Raw genomic sequence first — 16,259 nt, forward strand, 5'->3', positions numbered from 1 at the left:
AAAGGGAAATTCAAGGTTAATGATCACCTTGAATGGTAAATGCTAGGTGAGAGGCACAAGCCATTACAAGATGCATCAGTGAGAGAGATTTTATGTTTGAATCCATAAAAGGGAAGCATCTGTACAACACCGGTTAGAGAATTAACTATATGTTAGTTCTCTAATGCGAGGAAAAGATTCAAGTGACCGGAACTTTGTTTTTGTATGAGGAGCTTGACCCTAGTGAACCTAAAACTCCAAGAAACGCTTTTCTTTATAAGTAATTTCCATTACTTTATTTTAGTTAGTTTAAAACCAACCCTTTTTAAACCAAAGTTTATGTTTTCTTTTAAAGCTAACCTTGAAATGAAAAGGCATCAATTCAACTTTGAATTAATGTCAATAGTAAGTTGAAAACCCTTCCCAATGAACGATTCTAGAGCCACTATGCTATGCTAGCTGAGGCTATCCTAGTACATGGTGATATAGGTTATAAATTTTGTTGATTACTCCTATCTGAGGGCCAAAATCAAGGTACACCAGTTGGGCACGAATCAATCGATCACGTCATTGTCCTATCTGGATTTCCTCACAAATTGCACCTAGTTAGATAGGTCGTGAAAGTTAAGTTTCAGTTTCCATGTAGACCAAACCTATACGATTGATCACGTCGTTGTCCTATCTTGTTTTCTTCATAGACGACACCTGATCTGATTGGTCATGACACTTATCGGTGGAGAATTAACTTATACAATCGGTCCGTCCTTGTCCTATCTGGTTTTCATCATAGACCATACCTGATTCGATCAAACAAGGTAGGTCAATATCGTTTTTGGTGTAGACCACACTTGTACGTTCAACCACATTGTTGTCCTATCTAGTTTACGTCACAAACAATAACCGGTCTGATTGGTCAAAATAACTTGTTTCATTTTTAATGTAGTCCGCACCTGTATAATCGGTTATGTCATTGTCTTGTCTGATTTTTGTCACATACCTCACCTAGTCCCATTGATCAGGATAACTTAGTTTCTTTTTCAGTGTGAACTACACTTGTACGATCAGTTATGTCGTTATCTTGTCTGGTTTTCATCTCTGATCGTACATCGGTGAGATAAGTCCCAATAATTCGGTTTTGATTTCGGCATAAACCAAAGCTATATGGATAGTCACATTGTTGTCTTATTTGGTTTTTGTCACAAACTTTACCCAGTCCGATCAATCACGATTGTTCAATATCATTTTCGATGTAAATTACATATGTCTGTTTGATCACATCAATGTCCCATCTGGTTTTTATCACTAACCATACCCAGTCAGTCGATCATGACTACTCAATTTCATTTGCGACATAGATCGTACTTATACGATCGATCGGTCAAGTCATTGTCATGTATGGTTTTCCTAATAGGCCACACCCAATCAGATAGGTCCTGACAATTTAGTTTTGGTTTTGGCTTAGACCAAACCTATAAGATCGCTCACATTGTTTTCCTATCTAGTTTTCGTCAGACATCATACCTAGTCCAAATCAATCATGACAGATTAGTTTCGTTTTCGGCCTAGACCATATCACTATGATCACTCATGTAGTTTTTAAATCTGGTTTTTGGCATAATTGACACCTAATCTGATTGGTCACGGTAGTTCAATATCATTTTTGATGTAGACCGCTCATGTACGATTAGTCACATCTTTATCCTCTCTTTCTTTCGTTACACACTGTAGCCGATTTGATCGATCATGATAGTTCAATATCACTTTTTACGTAGACCATACCTATATGATCGATCATGTCATTGTCCTGTCTGGTTTTCATCATAAACTGTACCTAATCAGATTGGTCCCAATAGTTTAGTTTCGATTTCGACGTAGACCAGACCTATACTATCAGTCATGTTGTTGTCTTATTTGGTATAGGTCTATGACATGATTGAAACTGAATTATAAGGACCTATCTGAATAGGTGTGTTATGTGATGAAAATTAAATAGGACAATGACATGACCCATTGATTCGTGCCTAGTTGGGTATTTTAATAAAAAATATTTATAAATCCTATGACCTCATACTAGCGTAGCAAAGCTACTATAGTATAGCAGCTCTAGGGTCGAACTCTGGGATGAGTTTTCATTCTACCAGTGATAGACTCAAGATTAGAGATTGAATCTGATGATTTCCTTTGTCAAAAACTTAAAGTTTAAAAGAAAATAAATTTTTTTTTAAAGTGGTGTTAGAAACTAAACTAACATAAAACTAGGTAAAAATGGAAGAAAGAAAGTCTCCCGGAGCTAAAGGTTGCTAGGATCAAGTTCAGAATGCAAAGTGGGAAATTCTGGATTTTTCTCCTCGTATTGGGGACAACAACATAAAGGATGGTTGTTTCCCGAACCGGTATAGGTTTAACAATGAAGATTTAATCCATAAAAAGTCAATAGAAATGGTAGTCAAGTTCCATTAATGGCTTTAGACACTATGGGTCTTCACCTTGAGCCACTTTCCAATGGCTCGTACATGATAACTAATGGTCTGATGTGGATCTAGCAATAAGTATCCACAGAGACCTAAAGCTTATCATGTATTGGCCATTCAAAGTGATTCTAAGGGATATAAAGCAAAACTTTAGATTTAAAAGACATTTATGAACTCCAACTACCTCTATTTAATGCACGAGAGTTTTCCACTTTTGCATCTGGACTTTTCACCTAGCTTCCTTCACTCCAAGAAACTAAAGGTTTAGCCTCTCATCCTCTGGGAAAACATCCTCAGAGGTTGTTTGGCTTCCAAGAAAAAGAAAATAGAAGAGAAAAGGAAAGCAAAGAGAACTCTGTATTTCTCCCCGAGAGGAAAATTTTACTAAGTGTAAAATATACAATATATGTTTCGAGAGATGATTTCCACCCCTCTTATAGTCTTTACATAGCAAAGTCTGTGATTGGCTAATTACAGGGATAAGAAAGGAATTTACATCAAAAAATACAAAAGAAAAGATCTCATGTGGAGTCGCCAGAACAGAGGAGATTTCGCACCAAAGTCGCATGGGCTGGTGCGAAATTCGCACTTGCATGGGCTGGTGCGAAATTCGCACTCAGCTTGATGGAGTTGTCTTCCAAAGGCCATATCTTCCTCATTTTAGCTCCAAATCGTACACGGTTTGAAGCGTTGGATTCTTGACTTCCTGAGCTTTGAAATGGTATATAGCATATATAAAATGGACTTCGGGAAGTGCTCCAAAAGTGAGAAGGAAGACTGCAGCTGCTGTCCTCTATTTTCTTCACTCTGTTTTCCTCTTTGCTTTTCTCCTTTACTTGGCTTGTCTTAATGATCCAAAAAGCTGTCAAAACACTAAAACTAGCCACAAATATGATTAGAAGTCATTGCTAGGTCCTTAACATGCCAATTGGAATAAAAATGGAGAACTACTACACAAAAGTGCTTAAAACATAATGAATTAAAGGCGCAAAATAGCACTTTTTGGGTAGTAATCACTCCCCCCAACTGACACATTGCTAGTCCCTTAGCAATGAAAGGGAGAAAAGGAAAGAAAAATAGATAATATAATAATTTACAAAATCATGCTGATCACTCCAAAAAATAATCAAGTGGCATGATTGGATCAAACTCTCACATGGCAAGTCAAGGATATAAAACTCAATCATCAACAAGAGTCATCAAATAACTTACCTATCACAACATACAAAGAGTGGGCATTATGAAAATTTGAGTATCACAATAATTTCCACTTCCAAAGGACCAACTCTTAATCTTCCACAAAAATCTAAGTGTTGAGGTGCTTAGTTTCCAGTTATAGTATGTCAAACTATATTCTCCCCCTAACTAAGGTTTTTCTATAACTTTAGCAACACTAACCCCCATATAAAAGGCTAAGAATGCACCTTTTCAAAACTCCACTCATCCACCCATGTAACGAGCAGTGAGGTCGGTGACTCCCAACCAATAAATGCTTAGGGCACCAAGCTTCAAAGATTTTCACCATATACCCCTCGGACCTTGCTCGGGTTTCAAAGCAAGTGAAGCAAATTTATATATATATATTTCATAAGACACATTGGCTTTTTATAAGGTGTCCCAACACTAATAGAATGAGGTCAAAAGCACCAAGTAAAAAATTTCCTAAGTTAAGGGGGTGAGAAAGTTTTCCATCTTATAACTGGAATCTAATGTGTTCAGTGTGTGAAAAGATTAGAGTGGAAGACTTAAGATCGAAATCAAAAGGAGCTTCAACAATTTATCAACTTTAATAAGCATAATACAAACTCTGAGACTATGGCAATAAGATAAGAATTTAATTTCTCCCATTTACTTTTGAGAATTTATCTTTGAGAAACAAAGAGAGTTTGCAAAAATTTGTTAGCAAAATAACCTAACCAAAAATCCAACAAATTACTTCCTCATCTCTCCCCCCAACTAGGATGAACATTGTCCCCAATGTTCCAAAATCAAGTGATAATAAAAGGGAGGAAGTGATACCTCCTGATAGTAAGGGACTCTGAATGGACAGGAGAAACCACATGTTGCAAAAGAAAAAATCATAAGAGTGATGAGTAGAGGAAATAAAAAGGAAAAGCTAATATACACAAAAAGGAAGATGTCTATACAAGATAAACATGGAATACATCCAATCCCAGTATAAAAGTGGTCCAAAATATATATCACATCCAAAAACATAGAATATAGATACAAAAAATGAGAGGAGTGATCGTATGATCAAGTAGTAGGCTCCTCTGGTGGATAGGAGGGGTCCTCTGCTGCAATTGTGGAAGGTACCGCTACAGGTGTAGCATCATCAGCTGGATCAAAATCATCAACTGAAGCAAAAGGCTCTGAGGGCACAGGAGAAACAGGTGGAGCTGGTGGCAAAAGACCGAGGTGCTGCTGAATCTCACGTAGAATGAGAGTCTACTGGTCCTGCCGAAGCTGGAAGTGGTCCATCCTCTCCATAATGGTCGTCTGAGTAGTGGTCAGAGTGTGGAAAGAAGCGAGCAAGTCCTGATACTCTGCAGCAGGGATAGTAATGGGCGGCTCTAGGGCAGGAGGAACAGCAGGTGGGGCATCTGGTACGGGCTCCGAAGGAGCTGAAGTGGACGGAGCAAAGATAGATGGTAAGGGCTATGGAGGAACTTCCCTTGGCTCGAGAAGTTCTGGGGAATGCTGATAGAGCAATACCTGATTCCATTGGTCAAGAGAGAGGCTCTCTCGACAATGGCGGTGGGTCTTAGAATGAGGGTCTGCAGGGAAACCCATATGTGCCAGAACATGGCATAGCAGCCGAGGGAAAAGTAAAAGAATGGTGTCTGCCCTCGTAAGACGCCTCTTATGCACCTTCTCCTCAAAATGGAGGAGGGAAGCCATAATCAAATGATGGGGGCCAAAGTAGTAGCCCTCAGAGATGCAGAATAACGTCTCTAGAATGGCCCCTCGCCTCTGCACTCTATGCTAAAGAGGAAAAAGATTGGTGCGAAGCACCACATCAACTAGGAGCATCCTAGGGGGAAGCTCCTTCCTCATAATGATCCTATCTGAAGATGTCGCTCGAGATAGTATACTAACCATGTCCCACTCAAAAAGTGGGGCCCACCATCTAAATGCAGTTGGATTTGCTGATGCGTACGGGATATGGAAAGCCTCAGCAATCTGTCTAACCCCCAAAATACCCTGGTGTCCATCAATGGTAAAAAGGATCGAGGCGGGTGTCGGGACGCCACGAGTAGTCATAGACTGGTAAAAGTCTAAAGCTACTCGAGGATAAAAGAACTGTGGTAGAGTCATAAAGGGTATAAGGTGGTACCTCTCAAGTAGGCGGTATGAATCCCCCAACTCAGGCTATTGTCGCAAAACATAGTGATCAAAATATGCCTCCTCATGGAATGCTCTCGCTCGGCAATCTGAGTTGCCCTCAATGGGCGAGCTGGTGAGGATAGGGCGTCTGGTGGGAGGAGGCTGAGACTGGGAATCTCGAGCTGCTCTGGAGGACTCTCTGGGCTCTGAAGTCTTGGCCTTCTTTGTAGGAGGACACCTAGCTGGAATTTGAGTAGGGGCCACAGGTGTGGCAGCTCGTCTCCTCGTATAGTATCTGCTCTGAGGGGCAGAATCAGGTAAATGTAGGGGTGCATCTAGCGGGGCCCGCACAGGGGCAGCTCTATGACTGCTTTGGGGAGCTGTGGTAGAACCTCCTCGGGTCCTAGCCATAAGGGAGCAAAGAAATGAGGCTCAGAGGCTTGGGATTGGGAGGGTAGGGGTGAAAATCTCAAAAATTCACACAAGGGGGTTGGGTGGTGCGAATTTCACACCAGAGAAGTGGGTGGTGAGAATTTCGCACCAGAGAAGTGGGTGGTGCGAATTTCGCACAAGTGGAGTAGTGTTGTGCGAATTTCGCACAATGCACTATTCACTTATGCAAAATGCGAAGTTGTGGCTCTTTCAAATGGCAAAAATTTGTGGTTTTTGAGGGTGGGAAATGCTGGCTGAGGTAGGAAAGGTGTTTTTCATGGTGGGAAAGCTTGGAAATGGGAGCTTTACAAGAAGAGAATGAAAGATTTTGAAGCTCCCATAGTCGTGGAAATGGGTTTCTTTTGAAGAAACCGTGGCTTTAAATCCTTAGCTTGAGGTTTTGATTTTGAAAAATGAAGGTTGGGTTTTGTTTAGGGATGGATTTGGAGTGTTGAGTGAAGAAATGAAGGGTTTTTGATGGTGGAAGGAGGAGAAAGAGCTGAAAATGGAAGGCATGGACTGTTGTGAATAGTGAATGTCGCGGCTATGGTATGAAGCTCTTGAGATGGCCGTCCATGGGGGGATTGAGGATGGGAGATGATGAAGAAGAGGACCTTGTGGATGGAAAGGAGTGATCGGAAAAGAGGTGTTGAGAGGATTGAAGAAGAACAAGCTTAGATTTTAAGAAGAGAAATTGGCTTTTAAAGAGAAAATGCGAATTTTGCACAAGGTGAATAGTGAAGTGCGAAAATTTTCGCATTCCTGTGATTTTCCAAGACTGAGAGCATGCTTTTTGGAAAATGCTCACGAAGTCAATTTCGCACAAGGTTCGCATTCCTGTGCATTTTCGCACTGAGATTTTGGGTAGGGACCGAGAGCATGCTTTTTGGAAAATGCTCACAAACGCAATTTCGCGCAAAGGGGTAGGGTGGTGCGAATTTTGCACCAGAGAATTGGGTGGTGCGAATTTCGTTGGGTCTTGGCTTTTCTCTCCTGTTTTCCCTTGTTTTCTCCTTTACTTCATTCTTCAAGCTTTCCTACCTGCATGTTAACACAAAAACCAATTCAAACCACATTAGAATGAAATTAAGGTAAAAAATCAAAATCAAAACATGCATAAACACAAGAAAAACACTAAATTAAACTAAAATCAACTTAAAAGGAAACAAAAAGAGGATGAACTTTTTAGTCTTTGAAGAGACTAAGTTCAACCATGAACTGAGTGTTTTCATGTTAGAGGTGGATCAAGGAGGATGAATTCCTCCTTGTCTCGGGAAAATGATTCCATATAGGGCTTAAGACGATGCCCATTCACTTTGAAAGTTCGAGTGCTGTTGAAGTTGAGTAGTTCCACTACTCCATTTGATTGCACGTCATGAATTATGAAAGGACCCGTCCACCTTGATTTCAATTTTCCCAGAAAAAGATGAAGTTTAGAGTCATAAAGCAAGACTCTTTGTCCCTTGGTAAAATTCTTCTGATTTACCAACTGATCATGCCATTTCTTCAACCTTTCTTTTGCAATTTTTGAATTGAGGTAAACATCATTCCTCATTTCCTCCAATTCTTTCAAATCCAAACATCTCTTTAACCCGGCTCTTGTCAAATCCATGTTGAGCTTCTTGATTGCCCACCATGCTTTATATTCAACCTCCACTGGGAGATGGCACGCTTTTCCATAAACAAGGCGATAAGGAGACATTCCAAGAATGGTCTTATAAGCGGTCCTATAAGCCTATAATGAATCCAGGAGCTTAATAGACCAATCCTTCCTGTTCACATTCACCACCTTCATCAGTATATTCTTGATTTCCCGGTTGGCTAACTCAACTTGGCCACTTGTTTGAGGGTGATAAGGTGTAGCTACCTTGTGCTTGACCCCATATTGGGCTAGAAGAGTCTCAAAAGGCTTATTGCAAAAGTGGGTTCCTCCATCACTTATAATGGCCTTAGGCACTCCAAACCTTGAAAAGATGTTCTCCTTGAGAAATTTGAGAACCACCTTATGATCCTTGCTCCTACATGGGATTGCTTCTACCCACTTAGAGACATAATCCAGTCCCACCAAAATGTAGGAGTGTCCAAATGACATTGGAAATGGTCCCATGAAGTCTATCCCCCAAACATCAAAGACATCCACTATCAAGATGGGGTTCAAGGGCATCATATTCCGGCGTGTTAGCTTCCCAAGCCTTTGACACCGATCACATCCCTTGCACATAGAGTGGGCGTCCTTGAAAAGAGAGGGCCGCCAAAAACCTGATTGGACCACTTTCATGGCTATTTTCTGGGAAGCAAAATGACCTCCACATGCACTATCATGACAATGGGATAGAATTCCTGATTGCTCTTGTTCAGGAACACATTTCCTTATGATTTGATCCGCACAATATTTGAAGAGAAAAGGCTCCTCCCAATAATAGGCATGGATTTTAGCAAAAAAATGCTTCTTGTCTTGGGCACTCCACTCACTTGGAACTTCTCCAGTAACCAAGTAATTTGCAATGTGAGAATACCATGAAGCTACCTCTATTGACATGAGAGACTCCTCAGGGAAGTCATCATTGATAGGTAGACCATGTGAGTCATGTGCTATCACAAGTCTTGACAAGTGGTCAGCTACCACATTTTCTACTCCATTTTTATCCTGGATTTAGAGATTGAATTCTTGAAGCAAAAGGATCCATCTTATCAATTTTGCCTTGGCATCTTACTTGGTTAGCAAGTACTTCAAAGAAGAATGGTCAGTGAACACCACTATAAAGGACCCTACCAAATAGGCACGAAACTTATCCAAGGCAAAAACTACTGCCAACAACTCCTTCTTAGTAATTGTGTAGTTCCTTTAAGCCTCATTCAAAGTTTTGCTTGCATAATAAATCACATAGGGCTTTCCATCTTCTCTTTGCCCCAAAACAGCCCCCATAGCAAGATCAATTGCATCACACATTACCTCAAAAGGTAATTTCCAATTTGGGGCTCTCACTATTGGTGCAGTTGTGAGGAATTGCTTCAGTTCCTCAAAACTCTTCTGACATTTATCATCCCACACAAACTTGGCATCATTTACCAAGAGTTCACAAAGAGGTTTTGAGATTTTTGAGAAATCCTTAATGAACCTCCTATAGAACCTGGCATGTCTTAGGAATTGCCTAATTCCTTTAACATTTGTGGGAGGTGGCAACTTAACAATTAGCTCCACCTTTGCCTTATCTACCTCAATGCCATTCTTGGAGATTATATGTCCTAAGACAATTCCTTGTTGTACCATAAAATGGCACTTCTCCCAATTTAGCACTAGGTCTTTCTCAATACATCTTTGGAGAATAGCTTCTAAATGCAACAAACACTCCTTATAAGAACCTCCATATACAGTGATGTCATCCATGAAGACTTCCATGATGCACTCCACCATATCACTGAAGATGCTTAGCATACATCTTTGAAAAGTTGCAAGTGAATTACATAGACCAAAGGGCATCCTCCTATAGGCAAAAGTACCAAAGGGGCTGATTACTACCAAAAAGTGCTATTTTGTAGACCTAATTATAATGATTTTAAGCACCTTTGTGTAGTAATCATATTCATTTAACCCAATTAATTCATTAAGGTCCTTAGTAATTGGTTTTAACCATTTTGTGGCAAGTTTACATGTTTATATCAGCTTATGAATCAATTCAAGCATGCCAAATGATGGAGGAACTACTTGGACAAGTTAAAGCAAGGTTTTAGCTACACCAAAGCAAGCCAAAAAAAGGAAAAAAGCAAAGAGAAGCAAAGAGAAGCTAAAAGAAGCAAAGAGGAAAATAGAGGACAACAGCTGCAGTCTTCTTTGGCACTTTTGGAGCACTTTCCGAAGTCCATTTTCTACATGCTATATACCATTTCAAAGCTCAGAAAGTCAAGAATCCAACGGTTCAAACCATGTACGATTTGGAGCTGAATTGAGAAAGATATGGCCTTCGGAAGACAACTGCATCAAGCTGAGGGACAATTTCGCACACCACTGTTCAAGGTGCGAATTCCTCAGTCCACTGTGCGAGAATTTCGCACACCTCAAATCAACGTGCGAAATTGGAACTCCAACGTGCGAATTTTCCCCTGTTTCTGCCGACTCCACACGAGATCTTTTCTTTTAGATATTTTTGTATAAATTTCCATTCTTCTCCTTGTAATCCACGAATCATAAGATTTCTTAGCTAGGAAGGATTGGAAAAACTTCTCTATATATATTCCCTTGCATCCGTTGTAATTTATTATCGATCAATATATAGAATATTTACAGAGCTCTCCCGTTTCTATTTTCTTAGTAGCCAAACAGCCTTTGAGGGCTTTTCCTCAAAGGATGATTGGCTAAAACTTTTAGTTTCTCAAAGTATGGATGTTATGTGATGGCTTAGATGCAATCCCATGGAAATTTCTCGCACCCGGAAGGTAAGGTAGTCGTTTTTCATTAAAGGTTCATTAAGGCAAAGTTTGGTTTTTATTTCCTTTGGACAACTTCCAACGACCAATACTTGATAAGCTTTTGGATTTCTATCCATTAGTTATCTCATATGAGCTATTGGAAGGTGAGGTTTTCAATTCCAAGTTTTGCATTAATCCATTAGAACCAATTTCAATGGCCATTGAAAGGTGAGTTTATCACCTGGAATGACTTTGAGTTGCCAATATTTGGTAAGCTTTTGGCTTTAGACCATTAGTTATCTCTTACGAGCCATTCAAAGGAAGTCTAAGGTGAATAACCATTGATGAAATTCATTACCATCTGTTTTGCCATTTTAAAGGATTAAAACTTGATTTGCTAAATCCATACCGGTTCGGGAAGCAAGCATCACCATAGTTGCAACCCCAACGCGAGGAGCCTATCCTGAGATTTCCAATTTGCATAAGAGCCAGAGCATAGCTATCCTATCTTTGAGAAACTTGTTTTTACACCCTTTCATTTTAGTCTTTAATGTTAGCTTAGATTAGTTTAAGTCTTTCTAAAACATTCACATCTTCTTTTAAAGCTAACATCCATAAGCAAATCACCTATTTTCCTAATTTGAATATCACTTGTGTTTACGAAAACCCTTCCCAGTGAACGATCCTAGAACCACTATGCTATAGTAGCTTGGCTACTTTAGTAATAGTATTCAAGGTATAAATTTTGTTGATACGCCTTTAAAGCTAAGCTACCATGAGTCGAATCAGGGGCAAGTGAAGGTTGTCTTTTCTTGATCTTCCAAATCAATCTCTATTTGGAAGTACCCCGAGTAACCATCCAAAAAACAGTAGAAAGGATGCCCTGAGACTCTCTCAAGGACTTGGTCCATGAAAGGCAATGGGAAATGGTCCTTCCTAGTCACTGAATTCAACCTCCTGTAGTCTATACACACCCTCCATCGAGAGGTAAGACGTGTAGAGACTTCCTCCCCTTTCTCATTCTGGATCACAGTAATTCCAGATTTCTTTGGGACTACTTGGGTTGGGCTCACCCATAAGCTATCTGAAATGGGATATATGATCCCTGCTTGAAGTAGTTTCAGAACTTCACCCCTTACCACCTCTTGCATATGAGGATTCAACCGCCTCTAGGGCTGTCTCACTGGTTTTGCATCTTCCTCCATGTAGATATGGTGGGTGCATACCAAAGGGCTAATCCCTTTCAGATAAAAATTTTTCCATCCAATGGCCTTTTTGTATTTTCTGAGGACTCCCAAAAGACTATCCTCTTGATCACTTGTGAGAGTTGAAGAAACCACCACTGGACATTTCTCATCTTCCTCCAAATATGCATACTTCAAATCAACAGGAAGTGGCTTTAAAACAAGCTTTGGAGGGTCCTCCGTAGCTGCTCCTTGTGAGTCCTCCTTAAGGAATAGTGGTAAGATCTCTTCCCGTCTCCTCCAAGGAGACATGATGGCTAACACATCAGAGGGTTCAGGTAACCCTTCTTCAAGCACTCCAAGGCTTTCGTTCAAGCTCTCTTCTAAATTCTTGTGACAATGCTCTTCAACCACAGTGTTGATCAAGCACACCTCCTCCAATCCTTCCTCCTCTTCTGGGTGAAGATGCCTCTTGCATAGGTGGAATATGTTTAATTCCAAGATCATGTTTCCAAATGTGAGCTGCATCACCCCATTCCTACAATTGATGATGGCATTGGAGGTAGCTAGGAAAGGTCTCCCAAGGATGATTGACACATAATTTGCTTCCTTAACAGTGGGATCAGTATCAAGTACCACAAAATCCATGGGGTAGTAGAATTTGTCCACTTGAACTAGAACATCCTCTATCACCCCCCTTGGGATTTTGACTGACCTATCAGCTAAGGAGAGAGTGATGGCTGTGGGCTTCAATTCTTGAAGTCCCAATTGCTTGTACACAGAGTATGAGAGCAAATTCACACTTGCCCCCAAGTCTAGTAAAGCCTTCTCCACATGTGTCCCTCCAATGTTAACTGAAATGGTGGGACATCCCGGATCTTTGTACTTAACTGGAGACTTACACTGAATGATGGCACTTACTTACTCAGTGAGGAATGCCTTCTTTGTCACAATTAACCCTCTCTTGACCGTGCACAAGTCCTTTAAAAATTTTGCATATGTGGGGACTTGCTTGATCATATCAAGTAAGGGTATATTCACCTTCACTTGTCTCAAAACTTCAAGAATTTCTGATGAATTCTTGATTCCCTTCTTTCCATGTAAAGCTTGAGGAAAAGGGGGAGGCATATGTTTCTTCATCATATCCTCTTTAATCACTATCTTTGGCTCTTCTTCAATGCTTGATTTAGATGCATTTTTCTTCCCACTCTTCTCTTCTTGGTTATTGCTCTCTTTAACCAAGGTTCTCCTTGACATGGGTTCTTCATCTTGCCTCACCTTAAGCAAGGGTTGATCAACCTCCTTCCCACTCCTCAAGGTGATCACAGCTTTGACCTCCCTCAACTTTGAAGACTCCCCATCTTGGGTTTCAACTTCATGAACACCCTTTGGATTTTGGCTTGGTTGAGAGGGAAACTTTCCTTTCTCATTCACTGTGTTGAGGTTGGTAAGCCTAGAGATGGAGTATTGAATATTATCTATCTTCTGAGATAGATCATTTTGCATCCCATCCATTCTCTTAATTTGAGAACTCTCAACATTTTCAATCTTTTGGTGCAATTGGGAGTTGATTGCCTTTTGTTCACCCACAAAGTCACCCATGACTTTACTTAGGTTCACAATGGCTTGCTCCACTGAAGAGGTTTGTTGAGGTGCTTGGGTTTGGGCTTGTGGTTGGTATGAAGGTGGCCTTGGTTTCCAAGAAAAATTTGGATGGTTTCTCCAGCTTGAATTATAGGTGTTTCCATAAGGTGCATTGTTGTTGGGCCTAAATTGCCCCACAACATTGGCTTGATCACCTAACATCTCCCTCACAGCTGGGATGGTTGGGCACTCATCTACTACATGATCACATGATTGGCAAATGGTGCATGGCATGACATGGGCTTGTGTCTCATAAATGGCTTGGACTTCATGCATTTTTTTTAACTCAAGTTCTTCCAACCTCCTTGCCATTGTTGCCACCTTAGCTTTCATGTCCATGTCTTCACTTAACATGTACATTCCACCCTTTGGATTTACAGGAGCTTTCATCCTTTGTGTTTCTCTAGAGTTGGGCTCATCCCATCCTCTTGATACCTCAGATACATAACTTAAAAAGTCCATGGCTTCTTCCGGATTCTTACTCATAAAATCTCCCCCACACATGGTTTCAAGAATTTGCTTCATGGAGGAAGACATCCCATCATAAAAATAGCTCACCAAGAGCCATGTATCAAAGCCATGATGAGGACAAGCATTGATGGCCTCCATATACCTTTCCCAACATTCATAGAACTTCTCATTTTCTTTTGCAGAAAAGTTTGAGATTTGTCTCTTCAACCCATTGGTCCTATGGGTGGGGAAAAATTTCTTCAAAAATTCAGCCTAAAGATCAACCCAATTCCTTATGCTCCTTGGCCTTAAAGAGTTAAGTCATATTTTTGCCTTGTCCTTCAAAGTAAAAGGGAATAACTTGAGTCTCATCAAGTCTATTGAAGCTCCTCCCTCTCTAAAAGTATTGCACACCTCCTCAAACTCCTTGATGTGGGCATATGGGTTCTCACTCTCCATTCCATGGAAATTTGGTAGGAGGGGCACAATATGGGGCCTTATAATCAGCTGCTCAAGAGGAGGTACGATGCATGAGGGTGCACTCATCCTTGGTGGGTGCATTCTATCCCTCATGGATAGATATGCATTTGGATTATCCCCTTGACCGTGTTGAGAATTCTGATCCTCTTGTGGAGGGTCCATGATGTTTACACAGATATCCAACTCTGTGTCTTGAGGATTCTCTATCCTTACTAGTCTTCCCTCTTGGTCCCGAATCCAATAGGGCATGCACAAGCTACAACTTCCCTGAAAACAAAACAAAAACAAAAGAAAACTAGAAGAAAGTTAAGGTTAGAAAGAAAATGAAAGTAAACTTAACAAAAGGAATTCTACAATTAAAAGAAAGGAAATGAAGTTAGTGAAAAAGGAATTCACCAAACTTGTGATGGAAATCACAAGTAGCCTCTAAAAAGTTGTATCACTGTATCGTGGCACCATCCCCGGCAACGGCGCCATTTTTGATTCGTGCCCAGTTGGGTATTTTAATAAAAAATATTTATAAATCCTATGACCTCATACTAGCGTAGCAAAGCTACTATAGTATAGCAGCTTTAGGGTCGAACTCTGGGATGGGTTTTCATTCTACCAGTGATAGACTCAAGATTAGAGATTGAATCTGATGATTTCCTTTGTCAAAAACTTAAAGTTTAAAAGAAAAGAAAATTTGTTTTGAAAGTGGTGTTAGAAACTAAACTAACATAAAACCAGGTAAAAATGGAAGAAAGAAAGTCTCCCGAAGCTAAAGGATGCTAGGATCAAGTTCAGAATGCAAAGTGGGAAATTCCGGATTTTTCTCCTCGTATTGGGGACAACAACATAAAGGATGGTTGTTTCCCAAACCGGTATAGGTTTAACAATGAAGATTTAATCCATAAAAAGTCAATAGAAATGGTAGTCAAGTTCCATTAATGGCTTTAGACACTATGGGTCTTCACCTTGAGCCACTTTCCAATGGCTCGTACGTGATAACTAATGGTCTGATGTGGATCTAGCAATAAGTATCCACAGAGACCTAAAGCTTATCATGTATTGACCATTCAAAGTGATTCTAAGGGATTTAAAGCAAAAATTTAGATTTAAAAGCCATTTATGAACTCCAACTACCTCTATTTAATGCACGAGAGTTTTCCACTTTTGCATTTGGACTTTTCACCTAGCTTCCTTCACTCCAAGAAACTAAAGGTTTAGCCTCTCATCCTCTGGGAAAACATCCTCAGAGGTTGTTTGGCTTCCAAGAAAAATAAAATAGAAGAGAAAAGGAAAGCAAAGAGAACTCTGTATTTCTCCCCGAGAGGAAAATTTTACTAAGTGTAAAATATACAATATATGTTTCGAGAGATGATTTCCACCCCTCTTATAGTCTTTACATAGCAAAGCCTGTGATTGGCTAATTACAGGGATAAGAAAGGAATTTACATCAAAAAATTCACAAGAAAAGATCTCATGTGGAGTCGCCAGAACAGAGGAGATTTCGCACCAAAGTCGCATGGGCTGGTGCGAAATTCGCACTTGCATGGGCTGGTGCGAAATTCGCACTCAGCTTGATCCAGTTGTCTTCAGAAGGCCATATCTTCCTCATTTTAGCTCCAAATTGTACACGGTTTGAAGCATTGGATTCTTGACTTCCTGAGATTTGAAATGCTATATAGCATGCAGAAAATGGACTTCGGGAAGTGCTCCAAAAGTTCGAAGGAAGACTGAAGCTGCTGTCCTCTGTTTTCTTCACTTTGTTTTCCTCTTTTCTTTTCTCCTTTACTTGGCTTGTCTTAATGATCCAAAAAGCTGTCAAAACACTAAAACTAGCCTCAAATATGATTAGAAGTCATTGCTAGGTCCTTAACCTGCCAATTCGAATAAAAATGGA

General features: G+C 40.2%; 1 non-coding gene across 1 annotated transcript; it reads left to right on the forward strand.

Moving 5' to 3' along the window:
- Positions 1-14,018: 14,018 nt before the first annotated feature.
- On the forward strand, positions 14,019-14,125 carry LOC132254693 (small nucleolar RNA R71). Its single transcript, XR_009466999.1, has one exon. It is a non-coding gene; the product is annotated as a small nucleolar RNA R71 (small nucleolar RNA).
- The last annotated feature ends 2,134 nt before the right edge of the window (positions 14,126-16,259 follow it).

Source organism: Vitis vinifera, chromosome 11, assembly GCF_030704535.1.
Source record: "Vitis vinifera cultivar Pinot Noir 40024 chromosome 11, ASM3070453v1".
Taxonomy (NCBI): Eukaryota; Viridiplantae; Streptophyta; class Magnoliopsida; order Vitales; family Vitaceae; genus Vitis; species Vitis vinifera.